General features: G+C 42.5%; 1 long non-coding RNA gene across 1 annotated transcript in view; it reads left to right on the plus strand.

Annotated features, from left to right (window-relative positions):
• The window catches only part of LOC311232873, a 52940-nt gene that overhangs the window by 25466 nt on the left and 971 nt on the right, over positions 1–26503 (plus strand). Inside the window, exon 2 of the long non-coding RNA XR_014619987.1 lies at positions 25454–25593. This is a non-coding gene — a long non-coding RNA (uncharacterized lncRNA). The remainder of the gene's footprint in view (positions 1–25453; positions 25594–26503) is intronic.

A 26503-nucleotide genomic window follows, 5' to 3' on the forward strand; every position in this document is an offset into this window, starting at 1 on the left:
TGATCAAGTTCCTGTGTCGCGAGGTCATTCCGAGATTTGGAATTCCCACGATATTACAAAGCGATAATGGCCGCGAGTTCATCGACAAGGTGGTTAAAGGGCTGAAATTAGGTATAAGACAGCGCCTTTCCTGTGTCTATAGTCCCGGGTCGCAGGGGAAGGTGGAAAGGGCCAATCTGGTCATTAAAAACAAACTGTTGAAAATCTGTATGCAAACTAAGCTTAACTGGATTGATGCTTTGCCACTTGCTCTGATTAGAAGCAGCGTAAACCGCCAAACACAGCTAACACCGCATGAAATGCTTACAGGCCGCAGCATGCCAGCACCGCCATTTAGACACCTGGCTAGGGGCCCGGCATTAGATATTTTTGAGCAAGATCTGAAAAATATCTTCAGCAAGTGACTAAAATACATGAAGCTGTGTTTCGACAGGAGCAGAGAAAGTGGAAAGGGGGAGAAGGAGGCAGAGAAGGAAGCCACCAAACCGAGACTGATCCCTGGGGACTTGGTCTTCGTAAAGGTCCACAAGAGAAAGTGGTCATCACCTCGGAGAGAGGGCCCGTACGAGGTGATCCGATCGACTGGAACGGCAGTCCAAGTCAAGGGATCAGCGACCTGGTTCCACTTCAATCACTGCATAAAGGCCAGCGGCGATCTCTTGGGGGATACAATCGATCGCAGTTATGCAGAACCCGACATGGAGGGTCCGAGACGGCAACTGGAAGGTGCAGTGCCTGCTGATGCTCCCGCAGATGTTGGCAGCAGTGTGCGGACGGTCGGCCGGGCACAACGACGTCATTAAGAACCGTCACGGTCGACCCGTCCTTGAGGATGACGGGTTTGAGTGGGTAGGAGTCCCACGGGGTCCCGCTCAGGCTCAAGTACCAGCAGACTTTCATGACCAGGCTCAGAATCAGGCGCCCCCTTTTCCCTCCATCGAGGAAGGGGGGGAGAAGATAAGACTACAACCAAACGGGGTGTTTCCCGTAGGACCGCAAGGGCATGTTTTTGATTTTGACCATTCCCCCGTTACAGGCGGGGATACTTACCATTATACTAACGCTTGCAAAAGGAGGGGACCCGGGATGTAGGGGAGGTGGCAGAGGGGCGGTGCACTACTATTTGGAGCATCACGACTAACTGTACGAAAGAAGGAAAGTGTGGACACGGGGTCGTGTTAAAGGGAGTGGATACCAACCCACGGCCTGTAGCTTGCCCTTTTCATGTCCAGGATATGGCACTGGCGGACCAATACTGGCTCTGCGGCGGTAGGAGGTTGAGGAATACACTTCCTTTAGATTGGTCAGGTAGATGTGCCCGGGTTCAGGCGATCATGCCAATGGTGGTCCTACCATTATCAGTGACGGAAGGACCTTCTGAGTCTCCTATCTCTCGAACGAAGCGTAGCTACAAGGCAGACCCAAGGGTGTATCTGGACAGCATAGGACAGCCAAGGGGCATTCCAGCCGAGTTCATGGCTAAGAATGAGATTGCGGCAGGGTTTGAGTCTATTCTGCCATGGATATCGGTCAATAAGAACACCGGGTGGATCAACTATTTGTTTTACAATCGGCAGCGGTATCTCAATTACACCGAGGAGGCGTTGGATGCAATGGGGGACCAGATACACGCGACCAGTACGGTGGCGTGGCAGAATAGACAGGCTCTGAACTGGTTAATGGCGGAGAAGGGTGGAGTCTGTTCCATGTTTGGACAGTACTGCTGCACATTCATTCCGACGAATGTGGGGCCAGGGGGAAAGTTCTCCGAGGCCATGGCTAAGCTGAAGGATTTGAGGGAGGAGTTGAGGGGGAATTCTGGCCGGAATGAAGAATGGTGGGGGAGTGGGGTGTTGGAAAGATTGGGACAGTGGGGAAGCATAGTGATGCAGACGGGGATATCCATCGGGGTGGCAGGGTTGATATTGGTTCTCCTTTTCTGTTGTGGTATGCCTCTCTTGGGTAGGCTGGTAACTTCACACGTAACGAGCCAAATGCTGATGGTGGGACAGAAAGAGATTGAGCCACAAATCGGGCCATATCCTCAGCTTTATGCTGCCTTAGAGGGAGACGAGGGGATAGAGGATTAGGGGTATGGTGAGGTAGGGACATTTTCTTTTTGTTGGTTCTTTCCTTTAAGAGTGACGGGGGATGGTCTGAGCGCAGTTTTGTTGGTTTATTCCTTTAACTAGGAATTTTAGTCTGATTTTCTAATGATCCTTCGGCATAGAGATTGCAACCATTGAAAATCATTGCATTGTTTTTTATTTTTTTATTATTTTTTGTTTATTTTACTTGTGGTCCTGGTCAAACCGGAATGGGAAGGGGCATCGGCAGAGTGTCGGTTCTGAGCCTGAGGAAGCATTGAGAAGAAGTGGTCGGGGGATCGGTTCTGGGGACTGGAGGGACAAAGGGGGGGGGCTAACGCAGTGGGCAAGATGGGCACCTCCCGTCGAAGATGGGGGGACACGGGGTGAGGTCGGTACCAGCGCCTCCCGTCCAGGCATGGGGACATGCTTCTACGAGGACTGGAGGTGTGGCGTGGTGGTTGCTGTATTGGCAAAATGTGACTTTTGGCAATACGGTGAGGAGACTATGGCGTGGGCATGGAAGGGGGGCTGAGCGATGGACACTGGGACTCAATGTTATGGAAGAGACAATGTCATTTTTTTTGGGAGGGATGTTCTATGTTTAGTTCTGACGGTCAACTTCTCCTTTCCCTGATGAGAGTCGCGGTTTCCGGCCGGAACTGTGGCTCATTTGGTAAGCGGTGGAGGTTGGGGGGATTTGTCTGTCAGGTTAGGATTATAAATTGGGGTATTTTTTTTTTTTTTTTTTTTGTTTTGTTTTATTATTACTCTTGTTTTGAGCGGTTTTGTGTTTATTGTGAGAACGGTAGTCAGCCTTTGTTGGTCCGTTAGGGGTCCAGTGAATGAAGTAAGGTTTCTTGTTTAGTTAGACGTTCACATTTTCTTGGTTATATGATTTGGGTGGGACTAGGGATAGCCCCAAATGGGGGAATGTTGGGGAAAATGTGTATACGAGGGTGGAGGTAGGAAAGGGGTTAGTCTTGACTAGTTTAATATAGGTCAACTAGCAGGGCTCAAAGACACTAGGGCGACAGTCTGGCTGATGTTCTTAAAACAGCCTCAAGATAGCAGATGGACATTTCAGTACATCATATCGTGTGTTCTAATCTTGTGTCTTTTCTCTCTTACACACATACACAGCACACACACAGACACAGCACACACACACACAGACACACACAGTTACACAGCACACACACAGACACAGCACACACACACAGACACACACAGTTACACAGCACACACACAGACACAGCACACACACACAGACACACACAGTTACACAGCACACACACAGACACACACAGTTACACAGCACACACACAGACACAGACACACACAGTCGCACAGACATACACACCGACACACACACACATTCCCTGTGTCACAATACACACATACAATACACACACGTCTGTACACAGACGCACACACACACAGACACACACACACATACACACACACACACACAAACACACACATCTCACTCTCTCTTCATGTTCTTAATGTTTTACATCATATCGTGTGTGGATATCATATCTTGCTTATCTCTCCTCATGTTCTCTCTCTCTCCGATGTTAAATCTACGTATCATCTTAATGTACGTCATGTCAGATCTGACATGATGTGATACGTCATCATATCTGTCATGGGGGCAGGACTGAGAGGGGATTTAGGGACAGGCAAAGGGTTCCAGGAGGGAGTGTTTTTGTTCAAGCTATGGCGATCATCTTTGACCCATAGCTCTTGCTGTTAAAGAACTTCTTTTCTTAAATAAATTACCTATTTGTTACAATTGGAAATATCGTCTCCTGCTGTGTCAAACAACCTTTCCACAACAATACCCAGTTCTCTTCTCTAATGGCTATTTTCTTTTTATGTTGCAGATACCTGTCAAACTGGAGACTATTTCCACTCCATCGCCATCAGCTACAGAGTGGGGTTTTGAGCTACTACTTAAAGGCACTGGGTCCTATGTACAATATATAGTTTTACTGCTATGCCCCTATGCTATAATTGCTATTACTAACTATATTATGCATTAATCACAACAAGTTATTTTCTTAAAGTGTCCTTTGTGTTTAAAGTGACCTATGGTGTGAGCGAGTGTGTTCATGTGTTTTTAAGTTACTGTAGACCCACATTAAAGTCAAGATAACTACTATTTGGATGGTATCTGTGTCAATGATTCCATTCAACCAAAGTGAGTATCACTGTATTATACTACAACTCTATACATACATCTGAGTAGTGATTAGCACTATTACTCAGTAGTACTAATTTATATATTTTACACAGTTTAATCACCTGTTCATTGTATATCACTATTGCACTTTACTGTTACATTTGCACTCTCAAAATTAGATTAGATTCAAATGTACAGCACACCATATACTGCTATAGTGGAATATACTATTCATAAATCATATACCATAATGTATACCATCTTGTTGCGCGCTCCTGGCCACCGCAGTGTCATGATTAATTGAAAATGGGGGACCCTGATGTAAACAAGACGAAAGTCTTTCTCTGGTCTGCATCCCCTTAACAATTGTGTGTATTGAGCTGTACTGTATTGTACCCACTGTATTGAAACACAACATAGCAAGACGTAGCAGACTTTTTTTTATTACATTGGATCTCACAGCTAGGCTACAGATGTAAACTCCTAGTTTTTATCTTTGGCAGCCTAGGGCATGTGCACAAGTTGGTTGTGAGGGGCCTTCAATAATTTTACTATATTTCCAGACAGTGGGACCCTGATGTAAACAAGAACAAGTTACAGGTTGAAAAAGCCCTCAGCTCGGAACTAGGCAAAATCTGCATATGGCTCGCCGACAACAAACTATCATTACACATGGGCAAAACAGAGTCCATTCTCTTCGGTTCAAATAACAAACTCAGCAAGACCGACGGCTTCTCGGTTACAGTGGGTGACAATATTATCACAAGGAAAGATGAAATTACCTACCTGGGTTCCATCCTAGAGGCTAATCTTTCCTGTGACAAAATGGCATCCAATGTAATAAAAAAAGTCAACCAACGAACACGATTCTTGTACCGGATCTCCTCTCTGGTAAACAAGAATACCCTGAAGACTCTAGCAGGAGCACTCATTCAAGGGTACTACGACTATGCTTGCACCTCATGGTACCAAAGCACCTCAAAGGCACTAAAAAACAAATTACAAACATCTCAAAACAAGCTAGTCAGACTACTACTTGACCTGACTCCTAGAACCCACCTCACCCCTGCCCACTTTGACAACCTAGGATGGCTTAGAGTAGACGACAGAGTACAGCAACTTGCAATGGGCCTGGTCTACAAGATACACTACGCGACCAAGGTACCCATGTACATGTCAAAATACTTCCCAAAGGTCAGTGAATACCACGATCACAACACCAGAGGGAGCTCCACAAATCATGTAAAACCCAGATTCGGCTCAAACAAGGGACTAAACACGTTTCGCAATTATGCCACATCAATGTGGAACGCCCTACCTAAAGCTGTAAAGGAATGTGAATCGCTACCCACTTTCAAAAACACTCTCAAAAAACACCTACGTGAGACTGCAATTCGAAACTGGCCCCTACAAATGTCCTAACCTAGTTGTACAGTAAATGACCAAGTAAGGCTTTGTCAATATTCCAATGCACAGTGTAAAATGTGTGTGTGTCCCCTACCCAACCCCCCCCCCCCCACCTCCAATGTACAGCCCTCACCCAACCCACCCAACGCCACCCCACCCAACCAACCTCCTCCAATGTACAGTTTCTACGCCAAATGTATATACACTCCTTTTCTGGACACTTTTGTATCACAAACAGTACTGTATTTGCAAATCTGATATGTCATAAATGTATAGATGTAGCAGTACTGTCTATTTGATTTGATTTGATATCTTTATTTCGAACATGCAATGAATACAAACAAACAATAACAAAAGCAAAACACAACTCAATCTACATGTTCGAAAAGGAGTAGGAAGAAGTGGCCAGTATGACTTACTACCATAGTGTCTTTATACCTGTATCACTGTACATATTAATACTATATCTATATCTGTACATATCTCTTACTAGTTACACTGCTGGCCAGTATGGCCACTACCATAGTGTCTTTATACCTGTATCACTGTACATATTAATACTATAACTATATCTGTACATATCTCTTACCTACTCTTACTAGTTACACTGCTGGCCAGTATGACTTACTACCATAGTGTCTTTATACCTGTATCACTGTACATATTAATACTATATCTATATCTGTACATATCTCTTACCTACTCTTACTAGTTTGCATCCCCTTAACAAGTGTGTATTGAGCCGTAGCCTACTGTATTGTACCCATTCTGCAATCTGTTAATAAAATTGTCATTCATTCATTCATTCATCACTATTTTATTTCACTGTAAAAAAAATAAGTTTTATCTATTCTATTCTACTATTTTATTGCACTGCACTATTTTACTCTGTCTATTTTATCTTACTATTTTTATTATTGTCTATATCAGACTTTTTAAAACTAATTCCACTATCCATGTTTGATGATCCAGTTAATTATATTGACTTGTTATATTGTTGGGAAGTGAGTCAAGTCTGCCATGAGTCAAGCCTGCCTGAACCATTGTTTCTCAAAGGCAAAACTACTGTAACAGTGAACATTCAGGCAGAGTCTGCCTGAATGTTCACTGTTACAGTAGTTTTGCCTTTGAGAAACAATGGTTCAGGCAGGCTTGACTCACTTCCCAACCCCCAAAATATAACACCTCCGTGTATACAGTGGGGGGTTGGCTTTGTGTGGAGAGATCAGTGACACAGAGTCATCAGACACCATCCAATCTGGAGAGCCACGAGCAGGCCGCTAATAGAATAGAATAGAATAGAATAGAATAGAATAGATCTTTATTGTCATTGTTACAGTTGTTACAACGAAATTTAAAATGCAGCCCTAGGTGCTAGTAAAAATATAAAAACACAGTCCTAAACACAGTATTAAATATAAAAACAGGAGTAAGGCATAAATAACATAAACAGGGGGGTATAAAAGATAATTGCACTATCCCTTAATGTTGTGTGTGCGTGGGGGGGGGGGTGCAAGGGAGACAATTTTATTAACAGATTGCAGAATGGGTACAATACAGTAGGCTACGGCTCAATACACACAATTGTTGATTGATTGATTGATTGAAAAGTTTATTAACAGATTGCAGAATGGGTACAGTACAGTACAGCTCAATACATACAATTGTTAAGGGGATGCAGACCAGAGAAAGACTTTCGTCTTGTTTACATCAGGGTCCCCCATTTTCAATTCATCATAACATATATGACATACATGACATACAGATAGACAGTACTGCTACATCTATACATTTATGACATATCAGATTTGCAAATACAGTACTGTTTGTGATACAAAAGTGTCCAGAAAAGGAGTGTATATACATTTGGCGTAGAAACTGTACAAAGTCAAATACTTTGAAGTTAAATGATCTTGTGGAATTTAAAACGGCACAATTAATGTATAAAGCAAAAAGTCATGCACTTCCAAGAAACATTCAAGAATTGTTCTTTGATAGGGAGGCGGGTTATAATCTGAGGGGAGAACACAATTTAAAAGTGCTAAATGTACGCACTACCATGAGAAGACACTGCATCTCGATATGTGGAGTGAAACTGTGGAACAGTCTAAATGTGGTGCTAAAGAAATGTCCAAACATGAGACAATTCAAACTGATGTATAAGAAATGATGTTCACAAGGTACAGGGATGAGGAAGGGACTTGATATTCACGGGTGTTTACATTTGTATTTTATTTCTTTCATGTTTTACATATATAGTTTTTGTTTTTTTGTTTTGCATATATATATATATATTTTTTTTTTATGTTTTAAAATAGTACACTCATTTGAGTAGTGGAAAAGGGGTAGGATTAAATAAGTGTATACTTCTTCCTACTCCTTTTCGAACATGTAGATTGAGTTGTGTTTTGCTTTTGTTATTGTTTGTTTGTATTCATTGCATGTTCGAAATAAAGATATCAAATCAAATGTGTCCAGAAAAGGAGTGTATATACATTTGGCGTAGAAACTGTACATTGGAGGAGGTTGGTTGGGTGGGGTGGGGTTGGGTGGGTTGGGTGAGGGCAGTACATTGGAGGTGGGGGGGGGTTGGGTAGGGGACACACACACATTTTACACTGTGCATTGGAATATTGACAAAGCCTTACTTGGTCATTTACTGTACAACTAGGTTAGGACATTTGTAGGGGCCAGTTTCGAATTGCAGTCTCACGTAGGTGTTTTTGAGAGTGTTTTTGAAAGTGGGTAGCGATTCACATTCCTTTACAGCTTTAGGTAGGGCGTTCCACATTGATGTGGCATAATTGCGAAACGTGTTTAGTCCCTTGTTTGAGCCGAATCTGGGTTTTACATGATTTGTGGAGCTCCCTCTGGTGTTGTGATCGTGGTATTCACTGACCTTTGGGAAGTATTTTGACATGTACATGGGTACCTTGGTCGCGTAGTGTATCTTGTAGACCAGGCCCATTGCAAGTTGCTGTACTCTGTCGTCTACTCTAAGCCATCCTAGGTTGTCAAAGTGGGCAGGGGTGAGGTGGGTTCTAGGAGTCAGGTCAAGTAGTAGTCTGACTAGCTTGTTTTGAGATGTTTGTAATTTGTTTTTTAGTGCCTTTGAGGTGCTTTGGTACCATGAGGTGCAAGCATAGTCGTAGTACCCTTGAATGAGTGCTCCTGCTAGAGTCTTCAGGGTATTCTTGTTTACCAGAGAGGAGATCCGGTACAAGAATCGTGTTCGTTGGTTGACTTTTTTTATTACATTGGATGCCATTTTGTCACAGGAAAGATTAGCCTCTAGGATGGAACCCAGGTAGGTAATTTCATCTTTCCTTGTGATAATATTGTCACCCACTGTAACCGAGAAGCCGTCGGTCTTGCTGAGTTTGTTATTTGAACCGAAGAGAATGGACTCTGTTTTGCCCATGTGTAATGATAGTTTGTTGTCGGCGAGCCATATGCAGATTTTGCCTAGTTCCGAGCTGAGGGCTTTTTCAACCTGTAACTTGTTCTTGTTTACATCAGGGTCCCACTGTCTGGAAATATAGTAAAATTATTGAAGGCCCCTCACAACCAACTTGTGCACATGCCCTAGGCTGCCAAAGATAAAAACTAGGAGTTTACATCTGTAGCCTAGCTGTGAGATCCAATGTAATAAAAAAAAAGTCTGCTACGTCTTGCTATGTTGTGTTTCAATACAGTGGGTACAATACAGTACAGCTCAATACACACAATTGTTAAGGGGATGCAGACCAGAGAAAGACTTTCGTCTTGTTTACATCAGGGTCCCCCATTTTCAATTAATCATGACACTGCGGTGGCCAGGAGCGCGCAACAAGATGGTATACATTATGGTATATGATTTATGAATAGTATATTCCACTATAGCAGTATATGGTGTGCTGTACATTTGAATCTAATCTAATTTTGAGAGTGCAAATGTAACAGTAAAGTGCAATAGTGATATACAATGAACAGGTGATTAAACTGTGTAAAATATATAAATTAGTACTACTGAGTAATAGTGCTAATCACTACTCAGATGTATGTATAGAGTTGTAGTATAATACAGTGATACTCACTTTGGTTGAATGGAATCATTGACACAGATACCATCCAAATAGTAGTTATCTTGACTTTAATGTGGGTCTACAGTAACTTAAAAACACATGAACACACAGTGCACTCGCTCACACCATAGGTCACTTTAAACACAAAGGACACTTTAAGAAAATAACTTGTTGTGATTAATGCATAATATAGTTAGTAATAGCAATTATAGCATAGGGGCATAGCAGTAAAACTATATATTGTACATAGGACCCAGTGCCTTTAAGTAGTAGCTCAAAACCCCACTCTGTAGCTGATGGCGATGGAGTGGAAATAGTCTCCAGTTTGACAGGTATGAATGAATGAATGAATGAATGAATGAATGAATGAAAACTTTATTAACAGATTGCAGAATGGGTACAGTACAGCTCAATACATACAATTGTTAAGGGGATGCAGACCAGAGAAAGACTTTCGTCTTGTTTACATCAGGGTCCCCCATTTTCAATTCATCGTAACATATATGACATACATGACATACAGATAGACAGTACTGCTCCATCTATACATTTATGACTCTAGGAGTTCTAGGAGTAAGGTCAAGCAGTAGTCTGACCAGTTTGTTTTGAGATGTTTGTAATTTAGTTTTTAGCGCCTTTGAGGTGCTTTGGTACCATGAGGTGCAAGCATAGTCGTAGTACCCTTGAATGAGTGCTCCTGCTAGAGTCTTCAGGGTATTCTTGTTTACCAGTGAGGAGATCCGGTACAAGAATCGAGTTCGTTGGTTGACTTTTTTTATTACATTGGATGCCATTTTGTCACAGGAAAGATTTGCCTCTAGGATCTGCAACATAAAAAGAAAATAGCCATTAGAGAAGAGATGTAAATTAAATTCAGTAAATTCAGTACAGCGACAGCTGAAATCCACAGGACAGCCTGGTCACAATAATCGACGGGCCAGTTACATTTGAGTACAGCTGTAACAAAGTCCAATATGCCCTCGTTCATTAGATCCAAAGCATCAATTGCTTTTCCTCGACTCTAACGCTAGTTTAATAGCTAATGACTAATGGCTAAACAGCTGATTTTGTAAACATGAGGCAGAGTAGGGGCGGGCGCTGGATGGATATAATTCCAACTTGACTTTGCGCCTCCTGGCGGCACAAAACAGAAACCGCACCCACCCTAATAAAACCATTTGACGAGAGCCGTTAACGGGCGGCAGAGGGCGTTGAAACGGCGGTAGGAGGGACCTCAATTTGCAATGCTGTAACTGTATGTTTGTTTCTGAAGTGTGTGTGTGTGTGTGTGTGTGTGTGTGTGTGTGTGTGTGAGATATATAGAGAGAGAGGGGGGGCTTTGGTAGACTATTGCATTGGTCCATTCATTGAAGATGAACGCAATGCGACATCCTTTACTAGGCTCACCCACCAACAGTGCAGGTGCTGAACTGCTGATCCGAATGTATAGGTAAAAACCATATTATGCGTTTTCATCAATAAAAAAATGGCCAAAAAAAATTCCGCTTGCGCGCTTACACGCGCTCGCATTCACTGGGGGCCTACAAATACATTCTTTCATGGGGCCCAGGATCTGGAGCTACACCCCTGCACACACCATTGCATTGCATCTACTCCGGGCCATAGGGACCATGCACACGGGTACAAGGGCCAAGGTGGTAACCCCAGACGGCAACAGTGAAGAATTTGACATCCTGGCTGGAGTGATGCAAGGGGACACCCTTGCCCCCTTCCTTTTCGTCATAGTCCTCGACTATGCGCTCAGGAAGGCCATCAATGGACGGGAGCAGGAACTTGGTCTCACAATAACCCCAAGGAGATCGAGACGACACCCCGCCATAGTCCTAACAGACCTTGACTACGCGGACGACATCAGCCTGCTCTCTGACCAGGTGGAGCAGGCACAGGAACTCCTGTGCAGAGTGGAGACGGAGTGCGCCAAGGTTGGCCTTAGGCTAAATGCCAAGAAAACCGAGGTCATAATGTATAACATCCTCCCGGATCATCCACCTCTAAGGACAACAGGAGGCTCTGCTCTAAAGGAAGTCAGTGATTTCAAGTACCTGGGCTCGTGGGTCAACTCGTCCGAGCAAGACCTTAAAGTGAGGAAGGCACTTGCGTGGAGGGCTCTGAACGGCATGACCAGTGTGTGGAAATCCAACCTCCCCCGTCAAATCAAGCTCAACTTCTTTCATGCAACAGTTGAGTCTGTCCTTTTGTATGGCAGTGAATGCTGGACCTTGAAGCCCACCCTGCAGAAGTCCTTGGATGGGTGCTACACCAGAATGATGCGTGTGGTGCTCAACATCAACAGGGATGAGCATGTCACTAATGCAAACTTGTATGGGGGGGTGCTAAAGGTGAGCGATAAAGTGGCAGTCAGGAGAATGAGGCTGGCAGGTCACTGCCAGAGACACCATGAGATGCCAACCAGCAAACTTGTACTGTGGGAACCAACACACGGGCATCGATCACGAGGACGTCCCACGTTAACCTATGTGGACGTACTCAGGAGAGATGTGGGAACAGAAAGCACCGGCGAGCTAGCCAGATGCATGGAGGATCGGGATGACTGGAAGCACCGATGGAGGGCCCGTCCGAGGACGACCTAGATAGATAGGAGGACAAGAAACTCTGCATACCTTTGTTTCACAATGAAAAGTGCTTTATTAATAAAATGAATTATTATTGTAAATAACCCCATGAAAGGTTTATTATTTTTATGGGTAATTACCCGCTTCATATTTGTGATGTTACTGGTTTCAGGGTGTGCCTAAAGTGATCAATGTGTTGGGCCGAGATCTATGCCAATTAATGTTTATATATCCGGGACTTTTTTTTTATAAGAATTGAGAGGCCTACTACGGTATTTGTATATGTGACCTTTATTTTGAAAACCGTGTTGCGACGCAACCTTGTTTAAGTTTGCGCTTTTGACAGTGAAATGTTCAGTTCAACTTAGCTCGAAGGAAAGACTCTAATCAAAAAGGTTTAATTGACCCGTATGAGGCTCTTACGGTAGGACTTTGATTGTTTATAGAAGAGGAATGTAATACTATGCAAAACGAGAAATAAACAGTGATTTTACCATTAGTAAGTTGCAAGCCACTTTCATACGGGGAACCGTGACCATTATTAGTATTATCTTATTTGCATATTGTCTCATTATTAGATAGATAGGTTGATACTTTATTGATCCCCGGAGGGAAATTTAAGTAGACAGTATTGGAATGTCCTAATAGTGGGCTACTCACCTAATGCATGGCTGAACGTTAGAAGTGTCCCCGTCAATCATCACTGCCAGATCAGACTTAATTTAATCGGCTATGGTCTCTTATCATCTCTCCACATCGGACGTGGTTGTCATAAGATGGACTGATATCCGCTCCGTTCTTCTTGCAGAGCAAAATTAGCGGCTTAAACTTATTGAAAGGAAGTTCTTCTTTGGCGATGCCACATTTAGTTTCGATTCGATTCGATTCGCTAGGAACTATGGGATTTGGTGTTGGATGTACATGGACTCTACGCAGACAGGGACATGGTATTTAATCGCACGATAGACTACAACTACCAAGTAGAATAGCGTGGCCCAGATTCACTTCACAGTGCACTCAAATATCGCACTGGGGCTACGCAGTAAATTCATTCATCACCGACAGATTTTTTCATAGCACCGCGACATGTCGCACTGTGCACAGCCCTGGTTGTAGGCTAATGTTTTACTATTTTTTGTATCCAATTTGTATGGATTAATTTAGGAGTGAAATGCGAATGAAGGGTTGAAATCACTACTCGCAAGGTTGCCCCCAAATATTATTTTCCACTAGCACGGGCCAAATTAAGGGGCAATTTGCGATAACCTCGTCGCACTGTACAGCCCTGTCCTGGAGAAATTCCAGTCAGGGTTTAGGGCAGGACACAGCACTGAGTCCGCCCTTTTGAAGGTACTCGATGACCTCCTCCTCACCGTGGACACTGGGAAATGTGCTGCGCTGGTCCTTCTCGACCGGAGTGCATCATTTGACACAGTGGACCACTCCGTCCTCACTGACCGCCTCCAACAGTGGGTTGGCATCACCAACATGCCCTCTCCTGGTTCAGATCCTACCTAAACAATAGAACCTACTCAGTGAGTCTAGCCAACTTCTCCTTCCAGCAAGCCAACCTCACCTGCGGGGTCCCACAGGGTTCAAGCCTGGCAGCCTAAATATTAAAGGCAACCAACTTGTGTCTAACCACGCCCAACTTGCGTCTAGCCACGCCCCCGCGGCGACGCGGCAGCAGCAGAGCGGAGCTCATCATATGCCAGTAACCGCCCCTTATTCAGTATCCAGAAATAGCTCAATTGGCAAAGCTGCATGGCTGTGGATCCTACGGCTCGTTGCTGCCTAGTTCGATTCCCTTCAATCTTTTTTTTTCTTTTCTCTTCAATCTCTACATACTCCCCCTCAGTCAAATCATCACTCGGCACAACATCTCCTTCCACTGCTACGCCGATGATACTCAGATATACCTCCTACTCACAACAGCTGACTCCACCGGCCTAGACCGCCTGAAGACCTGCCTAGGCAATATAAAGGAGTGGATGTCACAAAACCACCTACAGTTAAATGAGAGCAAGGCGGAGATCATTCTGTTTGGCACCCCCACTGCAGTCACTCAGAGCTCCAGAAACATGGTAAACCTCTCCTCCTTGGTGAAATACAGAAACAGTCTTATTTGACTCGGACCTCAATTTCCATAAGCAAGTAAGATCAGTAGTACAGTCCTGTTTTTTCCAACTGCGCATCGTCTCAAAAATCAAGTCCTTCCTCTCCCCCAGCGACCTTCATAAAGTCATCACCATGCTCATTTTCTCACGACTGGACTACTGCAATTCCCTCTACTCTGGTCTCCCGGACAAAACCATCCTCCCCCTCCAGCGCAAAATGCTGCTGCCAGGCTGGTCTCAGGCACCAGAATGAGGGACCACATCTCCCCAGTCCTTGTCTCTCTCCACTCGCTCCCAGTGAGGAGGAGAATCAACTTTAAAATTCTGCTTTTCAGATGCAAAGCCCTCAATGGTCTTGCGCCGGCCTACATTGAGGAACTCTTGGTCCAACACATCAGCTCCAGGTCCCTCAGATCAAATTACCAACTGTGTCTGAGGGTCCCACGGGCAAAACTGGTGACAAAGGGTTTCCGGGCCTTTGCAGTGCAGGGCTCGAAATTGCGACCGAATTGGTCGCATATGCGACCGAAATTGTATCTGTGCAACCTCAAAATATAATGGGAGCATTCGTGCGAGTGCAAATAATTGTTCTGGTCACTTTAGTTTAATACACAAGGCATTTTCTAACATTATCTAGCTGGCTAGGTACTGATAGTTCATAACATAATTGAAATTCGTTTTTGCAGCTGTGGCTAAAGTTAGCTAGCTACCAGTGTACCATCCATCTGCGACGGACTTAATTAAACACTTCATGGAAATGGAGTAACATTAACGTTATGCCGAGTTCATACTACACTACACATATGAACTCGACATAACGTTAACGTTACTCCGTTTCCATGAAGTGTTTAATTGGCAGCAATCTGTTGTTGAAAATTTTACATTAATGCTCCGTGCATTGCATGGACAGGAAGCCGTCATGAAATCGTTGTAGTCATATTGTAGTCTTTTAGTCTTATTAACTAAAAGATTTTAACCAAATAAAAAGCAGCAGCACTATTGCATAACTGTCATGTTTGCTATGTATTTCTTTCTTTAGTAAGTAAGTAAGTAAGTAAACTTTATTTGTATAGCACTTTTCACAGATAAAATCACAAAGTGCTTCACAGAAGTAAAACATAGCAACAGTTACATAGAGATGAACGCACTACACATAAAACAATTCTGACACATCGTAAGCAACCTTCCCTCTAAGGTGCGCCCGTGCGCGTGCGCACATGGCAAACTGCTCACGCGCACATCTGAAATCGGTCGCGCAATTTTTTTTTTTTTTTTTTTTACCTTTTTTTTTGTATTCAACAACATGACCATGTTCACGTCTTAAACTCATACTGAGGCCTTAGTTTTGGTTTTAAATTGCATATCATCATTCATTTATTTATTGTCACACAGAGCAGAAAAATTTTGCCAAAACAAACCAATAGTATCCAGCTGCAGAACGGCAGACCAGCCCCACACTCAAACCCAAACGCATTTCCTTTGATTTAATTATACATCAAATGATTTATGTCAAGGATTGCAATGCCTCTTTTGAATGAAGTAAACTTTTCACCTCGATAATGTCAACATTCAGGGTGAATGTAATGTGAGAAATTGGGATACAAAATTTTATAAAAATTTAAAAAATATATATTTTTGTTGATCGGATCGGGAAAGATCGGTATCGGTAGATACTCAAAATCACATGATCGGGATCGGATCGGGAGCAAAAAAATTTGATTGGGACATCCCTAACGGTAACCTGTTGCGTGTGACGTTACCAAGAGAAGCCCCGCTTTCAGTGCTTTGTGGGCAGCGCTACTGCACGCTCACACAGACACACACAACCAGGGAGCGAAATTAACTTTTTGACTCACCGGCCAGTGGCGGGTAGATGGGAAGAGTCTACCCGCCAAGCATATTTCTTACCTGCCAATATATATTTTATATATATAATTTTTTTTTAAATAAAATATATATTATATAATCATACTTGTAGTTGTATTATCTGCGAGACATCGCCACCACGCAATAAGTCAAAATGCTTGCTATCTGCAAACAGCTCCACTGTCTGTTTTGGCTGTGTTGCTCTTCTAGAAAAATAATCCTTTCAGGGTTGCCTATTGAAATACTGTACACTTTCCTACTGTACACTTTACTGATTAATTGAAATGGGGGACCCTGATGTAAACAAGACGAAAGTCTTTCTCTGGTCTGCATCCCCTTAACAATTGTGTGTATTGAGCTGTACTGTATTGTACCCATTCTGCAATCTGTTAATAAAGTTTTCAATCAATCAATCAATCACACCTCCAGTACAGAAACATTGTTTGAGTTTGCGTGTCAGGTAGACCATTGATTGACAGTCGAGTCTGCCAATTACATCACATCGCTTGCACTCCGGTGCTGCAGCTGGACCCATTGCCCACCTCTGCTGTTGATAACGCTAGCCAAGTTATTATACACACAGATACACAGTGGGCCAGTGACTTTGGTGTAGGGGTGTAACAATGCATCGATCCTAAGGGGGAAATTCAACTGCATCGATTTGAAAATGTTAGAATAGATTATCGCAATTTTAATGTGTACACGTTATGTTATTGTCATGTCCGTTACAGCCAACACACCGACATACGCTACTGCATCAACGTTATGATTAACAAAGCAAGGCATTCGTTTTGTTGCATTAACGTTATATTACTATTGCTATCGATAAATCTAGGTGTTCTAAAATCTATTGCTATTGGTAAGAGAGACTATAATAAGTTGGTGTCTCGGAAAACGAGAGCCCTGATCGCGGAGTTTCAGGAAGTAAACAAGAAAAATCAGAGCTTCCGATTGGTCATTTGCTTTATTTCCCATGAAACCAGTCACTTCACTCTACTGTGATTGGACCGTTGGCTTGAGTGCAATGTGGGACTTGTAGTTTTTTAACGATCTCGCAGCGGAGGAAAAAAAAGACGAGAGAGGCTATAATCTGTATTCGCACAGCGTGCGCGTAATTGATTTTTACCGTTCGCATACAAATATTTTTAGGGGCCTGCTTATGAACTACACGTCTACACGCCACACGGCGGGCAGCCCTCTAAGTGTCATGCGCCAAAGGTAAAAACAGACCGCCCCTGGCGGGCGGCGGGCTTTAGTTTCGGTCCCTGCACACAACAGATGAGGAAGTGGACAGATCCGACCAGCATTGCTGGCTCCTCACAATGCAAACGCGAAAATGTACATTACAGATGAACTGCAGAGAAAATGTCCAATTTATCATCCCGGTCGAGACTAATTGGAAGCGGAGTGCAACGCGTGCAAAGCTTGACCATATGTTTATGTGTCTAATAAAGGTGCTGGTGATCTCAAAGCTCACATGGACACAGCAAAACATTACAAACAAAGCAGTGCGAGGCGAGAGTTTGATGGCAAAGTTGACCGAATTGATTGAAGAATGCAGCTATACAGAGAGAGAAAGAAAATAATTGAAAACTATTTTGATGCCTCAAAATGATGTTTTGGTTTGATAAGATGCTTATTGTTATGGTTTGTAACCGACCCCAATCGCACAACACAAGACAGGTATGAGAGTAAGCCAAGAAACTGGCATTTATTGAACAAAAGGAAAAACCGGCACTGTCCCTTTAAGGGAGAAACACAAAATACTGGAATAACAAGAGGGGAAGGTACAGTGCCTTTAAGAGGCGAGCTGGCTAAGGGGAAGGCAAGGGAAACAGGGCTGGAGCAAGGGAAGGCTGGAAAACAGGGAGGAACTAGGAGGACCGGACGGGAGGACTAGGAGGAACTAGAGAGGGGAGAACTAGGGACAGAGGCCCGCGGAGGCGGGCTGGGGACAGGGAGGACTGGGAAAGCAGGTGGGAACATCAGGGCCGCTCTGCAGACTTCTCTCGGCAGATCTCCAAGGTGGGAAGACGGGGCCGAGAGGGAGAGAGGAGAGGGTTAGAGTACAAAGGGGGAAAACAGAGCAGGTGCAGGAGAGGTGACTAGTCCAAATACAAAGTTATCCAAGTAAAAACAATCTTCGTGTAAAATACACAATGAGCAAAGTTCCAAAAACAATCCAAGGTGAATACTATCTTCGGTGTGAACAAACACACCGTGGGAGATGTAAAGTCCAAAATAATATCCCAGTGAAAACAAACAAAGGCACACGCTGGGTGAGTGACTGTCTGATTAAAAAGGTGGTAATCTTCAGTGTTATAGAAACACACGAAAACGGAATTGATCAAGACAGTCAATAAAAACTCACCCAGACATAATGCGTAATGGTGCTGGAACAGCAGCGGGGCGAGAGCGTCGCCACCGGGGAGCCGGCTGTCCGAGCGGAGGTCAGAGTGGTGCGCCACTGCTTGGAGTGCGCGCCGGTACAGAGAACGCATCTGGAGTGCGTCAGCGCGGAGGAGCGTGCCAAGCTCGGAGGTCTGGAAGGTGCGCGTCTACTGGGAGTGCGCGCTGGTACGGGGGAGCGTGCCAAGCTCGGAGGTCTGGATGATGCGCGTCTGCTCGGAGTGCGCGCTGGTACGGAGGAGCGTGCCAAGCTCGGAGGTCTGGATGATGCGCGTCTGCTGGGAGTGCGCGCTGGTACGGAGGAGCGTGCCAAGCTCGGAGGTCTGGATGATGCGCGTCTGCTGGGAGTGCGCGCTGGTACGGAGGAGCGTGCCAAGCTCGGAGGTCTGGATGATGCGCGTCTGCTGGGAGTGCGCGCTAGGCTCGGAGGTCTGGATGGTACGCGTCTGCTGGGAGTGCGCGCTGGTACGGAGGAGCGTGCCAAGCTCGGAGGTCTGGATGATGCGCGTCTGCTGGGAGTGCGCGCTGGTACGGAGGAGCGTGCCAAGCTCGGAGGTCTGGATGATGCGCGTCTGCTGGGAGTGCGCGCTGGTACGGAGGAGCGTGCCAAGCTCGGAGGTCTGGATGATGCGCGTCTGCTGGGAGTGCGCGCTAGGCTCGGAGGTCTGGATGGTGTCTGGGCGTCTGCAGCGCGGAGGTCTGGATGAGCGTCAGGACGACTGCAGCGCGGAGGTCTGAAGTGGATCACTGGGATGCCTCCCGTGGAAGTCTAGGCGACAGGAGGCGAAGGCTGGAGCACATCTTTACGCCGGAGATAAAAACAGCATAGACCGAACAGAGGACCTCCCGAAGGAGTCTTGATGATAGAGAATATGATACCGAAAGTTACGGCATGTTACAACACGACCCCACGAGGAACAGAGTGGAAGAGCCAGGTATTTAAAGCCCACAGGGGAACTAATTAGAATGCACCACAGGTGCGAGAGGTAATTGATAATCGAACTAAAAGTGTGAGTTCGGCACCAGACCAATCAAACACATAATGACAGGTAGTACAGGTGTGGCCACTGAGAGAAAACGAGAGTAAAGAACGAGAGGGTGGGGGCTAGTGAGAGTGAGTGAGAAGGGAATTCCTAAAAGTAGGCTAAAAGGAAGGAAAGAGTAGGTGAGCAGCGGGCAAAACCTCACACTTATGATACAATCATTCTAAAGATTATGTGTGTAATAAATTAGTTTAGTACACTAATTGCAACAAATCTGAAACTGCATAGTGCACTTTTAAATTAGTATCTTTGTGAGGTTTCTGTTTTATAATTTACATTACATTGAAAAGATAAAGATATATTTTTTAAAGCTGGATTTTCTAATACAGAAGAGGTATTATTTAGAACATTACATCATATTTTTCTTGTTATTTATTTATATAAGACTTGAAAATATATATTATTTTGTCATAGGTCGATTTAGTTATTTTCTTGAGATTTGTCAGATTACTTTAGGCATAATACAGCATGTTGAGTAACTTTGGTTATAGAGAGATATTATTTTGTTATATAAAATAATATAAACAATAATTTTATATCCATACAGAGGCGGTATACTTTAAATATATTATAATGATAAGGCATCTTTGAGTAAACTTTGATTAAGTATCTTGAGGCTGAAGGCAGAGTGTCCTCTTTAAAAAAAATCACAATATGGTCACCCTTGAAGTCGCATTATAATTCACTTAATAAAATAATGACGAGTCAGCCTCCTAAAAAGACAAAAGTTAGTGACACGACTCACACCGCCGCCGCCAACCCAGCCAAAGTAAGGACTATGCTCTGTATCATCAATCAATGGTCAAATAAATATTTGATTAAGGAATATAATATGCCTTTTTGTATTATTTCTCTGTGTATCAGCTAAATGTATATATTTTTATGTTAGACATTAAGGGAAATTAAGATTCTCAGATTTTTTACAAACCGCCGCTTATCAACTAACCGGTTAATCGGCAGGTGACGTATGTTGCTCAGTAGTTGCTGATGTCTGCTCAGGAGGTTTGAGTGTTTGCTCAGACCAAAAAATAATTAGAGGGAACATTGATTGTAAGCATAGGCATAACATAAGATAATTAAATAACTAAATATGAGTGCAACATAAATGTCAGTCCTAAAAACAAAACAACAATTATAAATAAATAAATAAACAAAGTATACAACCAGGAATTAATTAAAAGCCTGTCTGAAAAAAAACGTTTTCAACTGTTCCTTAAAAGTGGATAGGGAGTCAAGTGAACGCATAGAAAGGGGGAGGGTGTTCCAAAGGGTAGGGGCCATAAATTGGGAGGACCGTCACCTTTTGTTATTAACCGGGTCCCTGGGACAACCAGGAGATTTTGGTGGGAGGACCTAGTGCACGACTGGGGGAGTAGGGGCGCAGTAAATAAAAAATGTACACAGGGGATTTACCTTGGAGGGCTTTAAAAGTTAAAACAAGAATTTTAAAATGGACACGATAATTAATGGGGAGCCAATGTAGAGTGGATAAAATGGGGGTGATGTGGGCACGCCTACTTGTCCCAGTTAAAAGCCTTGCCGCTGCATTTTGAATGATTTGCAAGCGGTTTAGCACAGATTTATCCAGACAGGTAAACATTGAATTGCAATAGTCCAGGCATGATGAAATGAAAGCATGGATGATAATTTCCATTTCAGCTCTAGAAACAACAAATCTTAATTTGGCAATGTTTCTGAGCTGATAAAAACATGACTGGTTGACATGGCTGTTAAAAGACAGTGTCATCAAAAATTACACCAAGTTCCTCACATGAGGTTTGACACACTGACCTAAAGGTCCAATCGAATTTTTTATAATGGGGATGATGTGGTCGGGAGCAATAATGAGGGCTTCTGTCTTACTTGCATTAAGCTGAAGGAAATTATCAGCCATCCAGCTCTTGATGGCATCGATGCATTCATTAATAATGCAAAAACTATTACACTCACTAGGCTTAAAAGAACAATACAATTGGATGTCATCCGCATAAAATGTATAAAATATTCCATTAAAACGTTTAATAATCTGGCTTAGGGGAAACATATATAGGGAGAACAGCATTGGCCCTAGCACAGAACCCTGCGGAACCCCACAGGACAGTGGGGTAGAGTCCGACATGAACTGACCCACTGACACAGAAAAGCTTCTATCAGCTAGGTAAGATGAGAACCATTTCAGTGCTGACCCAGAGATCCCAAACACATCATTGAGCCTACGCACCATAACCACATGATCAACCGTGTCAAAGGCTGCGCTGAGGTCCAATAAAACTAATAGTGTGTGTTTACCATCATCTGCAGCCATTACAATGTCATTGGTTTAGGGGAGTAGGACATTTGTTTCACAGTTTTAGCATGATGTTTTATAGATGGCTAGGTTAAACACAGGTTTTTGTTTTTAAGAGGGGGGATTTGATTTGATTGAAGTTTATTTCAAATATGCAACACAACAAACATCAAGTACAGATATAGCCTTAAGCCGTTCAAATAATAAATGTCTAAATTTTTTTTAATAATAATAATCTAAAGAACCGATGAGTATCGATAAAGTATAGTTATAGTCGTTTTTTTATCAATAAAGAAAAAATATTACATTATATGTTGGTGCTCCTTACATTTTGGTGGGTGCTCCAAAATCTTTGCTGGTGCTCTCAACTTTTTGAAGTTGGGAGCACCAGTGCTACCAAGTAATTATTTTTATTTCGAGCCCTGCAGTGAAGGCGCCGACACTGTGGAATAAGCTCCCCGTCAAGATCAAGTCTGCCAACACCGTACAGACATTCAAGGCCTTGCTTAAAACCCACCTTTTCGCTCTGGATGACCAATAGTTACTTTGCTGTTGTGTTGTGTGTGAGGTGTTCTTATGTTCTCTGTCTGTCCGTCTACCTGGTTCCCTGTTTCTTTGTCCTGTCCATTTATTCGTATTATATTCTTTTCCCGGGCTGCGCCCCGGACAGATGTAAAAATTGGCTGGGGGGCGCATTATAAATGCTCATATCATATCATACCCTTCAGTGTAATGCAGCGCACGTTGGGCTAATGCTTGGTAGACTTCGCCAGAGACCTCACGATACGATACTATCGCGATACTTGCGTCACTCACGATACGATTGTATCGCAATACTAAATATATCGCGATACGCTGAAAATATTGTGATGTCTTTTTATTTTTTATTTTATTTAGATTTTATTTTTTTCAACTGCAAAGTAAAACTTTGTCAACATGTTTTATCTAATAAATAAAGTTCAGTCTATTCATCTCACTTCAATACTTTTTATTGCAGAACATGGTATTTTCTCAAGCAGACAGATGTAAACACTGTAATCTGTGTTGCATGTACCTGACAAACTGAACTGTTTGTATTAGTCATATTCCATGTGTGTGTGGACTACTGTACTATTACAGGTATTGAAATGAACAATGCAACTTCCAAAATCTTTTTTTCTATGAATTATTAAATATCGATACTTGGCGTCCCTGTATATTGATACAGTATCACCACGCAAAGTATCGCGATACTACTACGTATCGATTTCCCCCCCCACCCCTAGTATTTAGCTAACATTAGTTGTAATTAATGCTGTCAATAGATTCAAACAATTTAACTAATTAATCTCACAATTTTCTGCAATTAATCTAGATTAAAAATCGCATTTTCTACTTAAGACCGAAGCTTGTAACAGATATTTACTTGAGTAAAATCATGGAATTAATGTAAAATCAACACAAAAAGTATATTTAGATTAAAATACTATTTTAATAGCTTTCATTGAATACAGTTTATGTCCTGTGAAATACAAATGTTCAACATCAACCATCAACATTGACTCAGCTAGACCGCTTTCTTATATTATATTGAAAATGTTTCACTTCATAGATTAATCTAGATAAATTTTTTTAACGCTTTAAAGAATTTAAATTAATCTCCAGAGTTAAAGCATTCATTTTGACAGCCCTAGTTGTAATATTAGATGGCTAGGATGGCTTTTGTAGCCAGGGGAGCAGCAAACTAACGCCAAAAGCGGACGTTGACTGTCTGACTCTGTTTACACTTCAGGATCACGTTAGATCATCAGGAGGATACTAAAATGACGTCAAATTAGACGAGTACACTGCCAGCAAAGATGAAGATGCTTATTTGTCAATAAAATACTGAAAACAAAACATGCAGACAGACAAGCAACTCTAAGGAGGCAGCGCTAGAAAGCAGTAGTTTGTTTACAAAGATGTGTAAGAGAGGAGCATACAAATGTATTTGCCCCCCCGTTTTAAAAGTTGTCGTGAATTGTCATGGTATGACAAATACAGTTACTGGTAACTCGCAGGCATTGCAGAGATATTGAGGAAAAACACAAAATCGCATTGGCTTTTTTTCGATCTCACATTTCTCTGTAGACACACACACTGTTCCAAAAATGATATTCCCACTGCTAAATTAATGACCATAGGTATTTTTTATAGCTTTAACGAGTTGTAGTATTAATATGTAGCAGCCTACAGTGATGAAGGTATAAAGGCACTATGGTAATACATTGATTGATTGCTAAATTTAACAGATTGCAGAATGGGTACAATACCGTATTGTGCAATACACAATTGTTATGGGGATGCAGACCAGAGAAGGACTTCCCCCATTTTCAATTCATAACATTTACAGTCAAATCAAATACATTTACAGATTACAACCTTTATTTAATGGTTAATATTTTGATAAAATGTAATTTACTGTATTTTTATTGCATTTACACTTTATAATATTTTATTTTCAGCTTTTATAGTTTCACAAACACATCAAGACAAATCACAAACACAAAGAAAAAATAAATAAAAAGAACACAAACAGTATGTTGCCAGACACTGTCACATCAATGAACAAACATACACCATGTCATATGCTATACACTAAGGACACAAGGGGCTGATTCTCTGACATATACACACATTACATATATACACATACACATATATATATATATAATATATACACCAGCGCCGCCAATAGATAAAAAAAAATTAACTAATCAATCTCACAATTTTCTGTAATCAATCTAGATTAATCTAGATTAAAAACAGCATTTTTCTACATAAAACCGAAGCTTGTAACAGATATTTACTTGAGTAAAATCATGGAATTAATGTAAAATCAACACAAAGAAAGTATATTTAGATTCAAAGACTTTCTTTGAATACAGTTTCTCTCCTGTGAAATACAAATGTTCAACAAAACCATAATTTACATAGCATTTACGGAAAAGTTTACCCTACAATGAATGGCTGGGTACATACAGGTTTTGACCAGAAGATGGCAGCGACGAGGCAGCTCCATTGGTAGGGGGTGGGGCCGGGTGGGAGGCGGGCGGGGCCGAGGGGGCGGGGCCGGGGAAAGGGGCGGGGCTAAACATGCACGTTTTTTCAAATCCCAATGTTGACAGCTATGCCCCCCCCCCCCCACACATACAGAATCAAAACAAGCATGTGGAAAAGACGAGCAAGAGACAAATTGGGAGCAGAGAAACCTTAAACTTTGTTTACAGACTTTATGAAATTACATATTTTTGCAAAAGTAATGACATTACTACATTTCTAGTGTACAATTGCTATAACCATAGTAAAGCCTAACCTAACTGAAATGTTTCATCTGCTTTAAATTATGATTTTGTCTGTATGGACTTTACAGAGCCGTGTCCAGTGAAGATGTCCCAGGGAAAGAATGACCTCAGTGACGGCCCCAACAAACGTGTCGGAGCTGTTTCACTGGCTGCAGACAAGAAAGATGACCACGTAGCCGGTCCTAGCCAACACCATATGTTCTCTGAGGTGGTATTATGCAGTTGTTATGCTTAGGGTTGGGCTATATGAACAACATCTCATATCACCAGATATCTCTTTGGTTTGACTAGTGGATAAACAAGATACAGCACATTTATGTTCTAGGTTTGACTAGTGGATGAACAAAATACAGCACATATCTTATTTTAGGTTTGACTAGTGGATGAACAAAATACAGCACATGTTTCTTAGGTTTGACTAGTGGATGAACAAAATACAGCACATATCTTTTTTTAGGTTTGACTAGTGGATGAACAAAATACAGCACATATATTGCTTAGGTTTGACTAGTGGATACAGGACTTCAGGGTTTCTGGAGATACCTACCATTGGAGTCAAGCAGAGTTGATGCATGCACTCCAATGATAGAAGTGAGCACATATTGGCAATTTTTGCTACAGAGCTACATCGGAGTTCACTTGTTTGGTCCACACCAGAGTTCGAATGAGCTTTCACACCACCCAAAAGCAACGGACTATCCGAGGAAACGAACCAGGGTTCGATTAAGGTGGACCAAAGAGCTCAGGTGTGAAAGCGACCTTAGACTGTAGGAGTTCAGGAATCTACTCTTTTTGGGTAGACTCTTTTGCTACTTTTGACATTATTATGGTATTGAGTTTTCCAATACCAGTTACAATGTAATATGACATCAGTATCAAAATAATTTCCAAATTAACCCCTTATTACAATCCAAACAAAGTGTATACTCCAATACATTGGTTGAGCATACTGTAAGTGAATATGTTATGAACAAATTCAAAGTTTGACCTAGTGAACGATTGTCTTCCAGGCATGCATTGATACGGGTATCGGGCCATGCCAGGCTAAAACAGGGTAACGCGTTTGGGGGGGATTTCCCCAATGCTAAAATCTGACACCAAGAGAGCATGTGATTTGA

This window comes from Notolepis coatsorum, assembly GCF_963971535.1.
Source record: "Notolepis coatsorum genome assembly, chromosome: 8".
NCBI lineage: Eukaryota > Metazoa > Chordata > Actinopteri > Aulopiformes > Paralepididae > Notolepis > Notolepis coatsorum.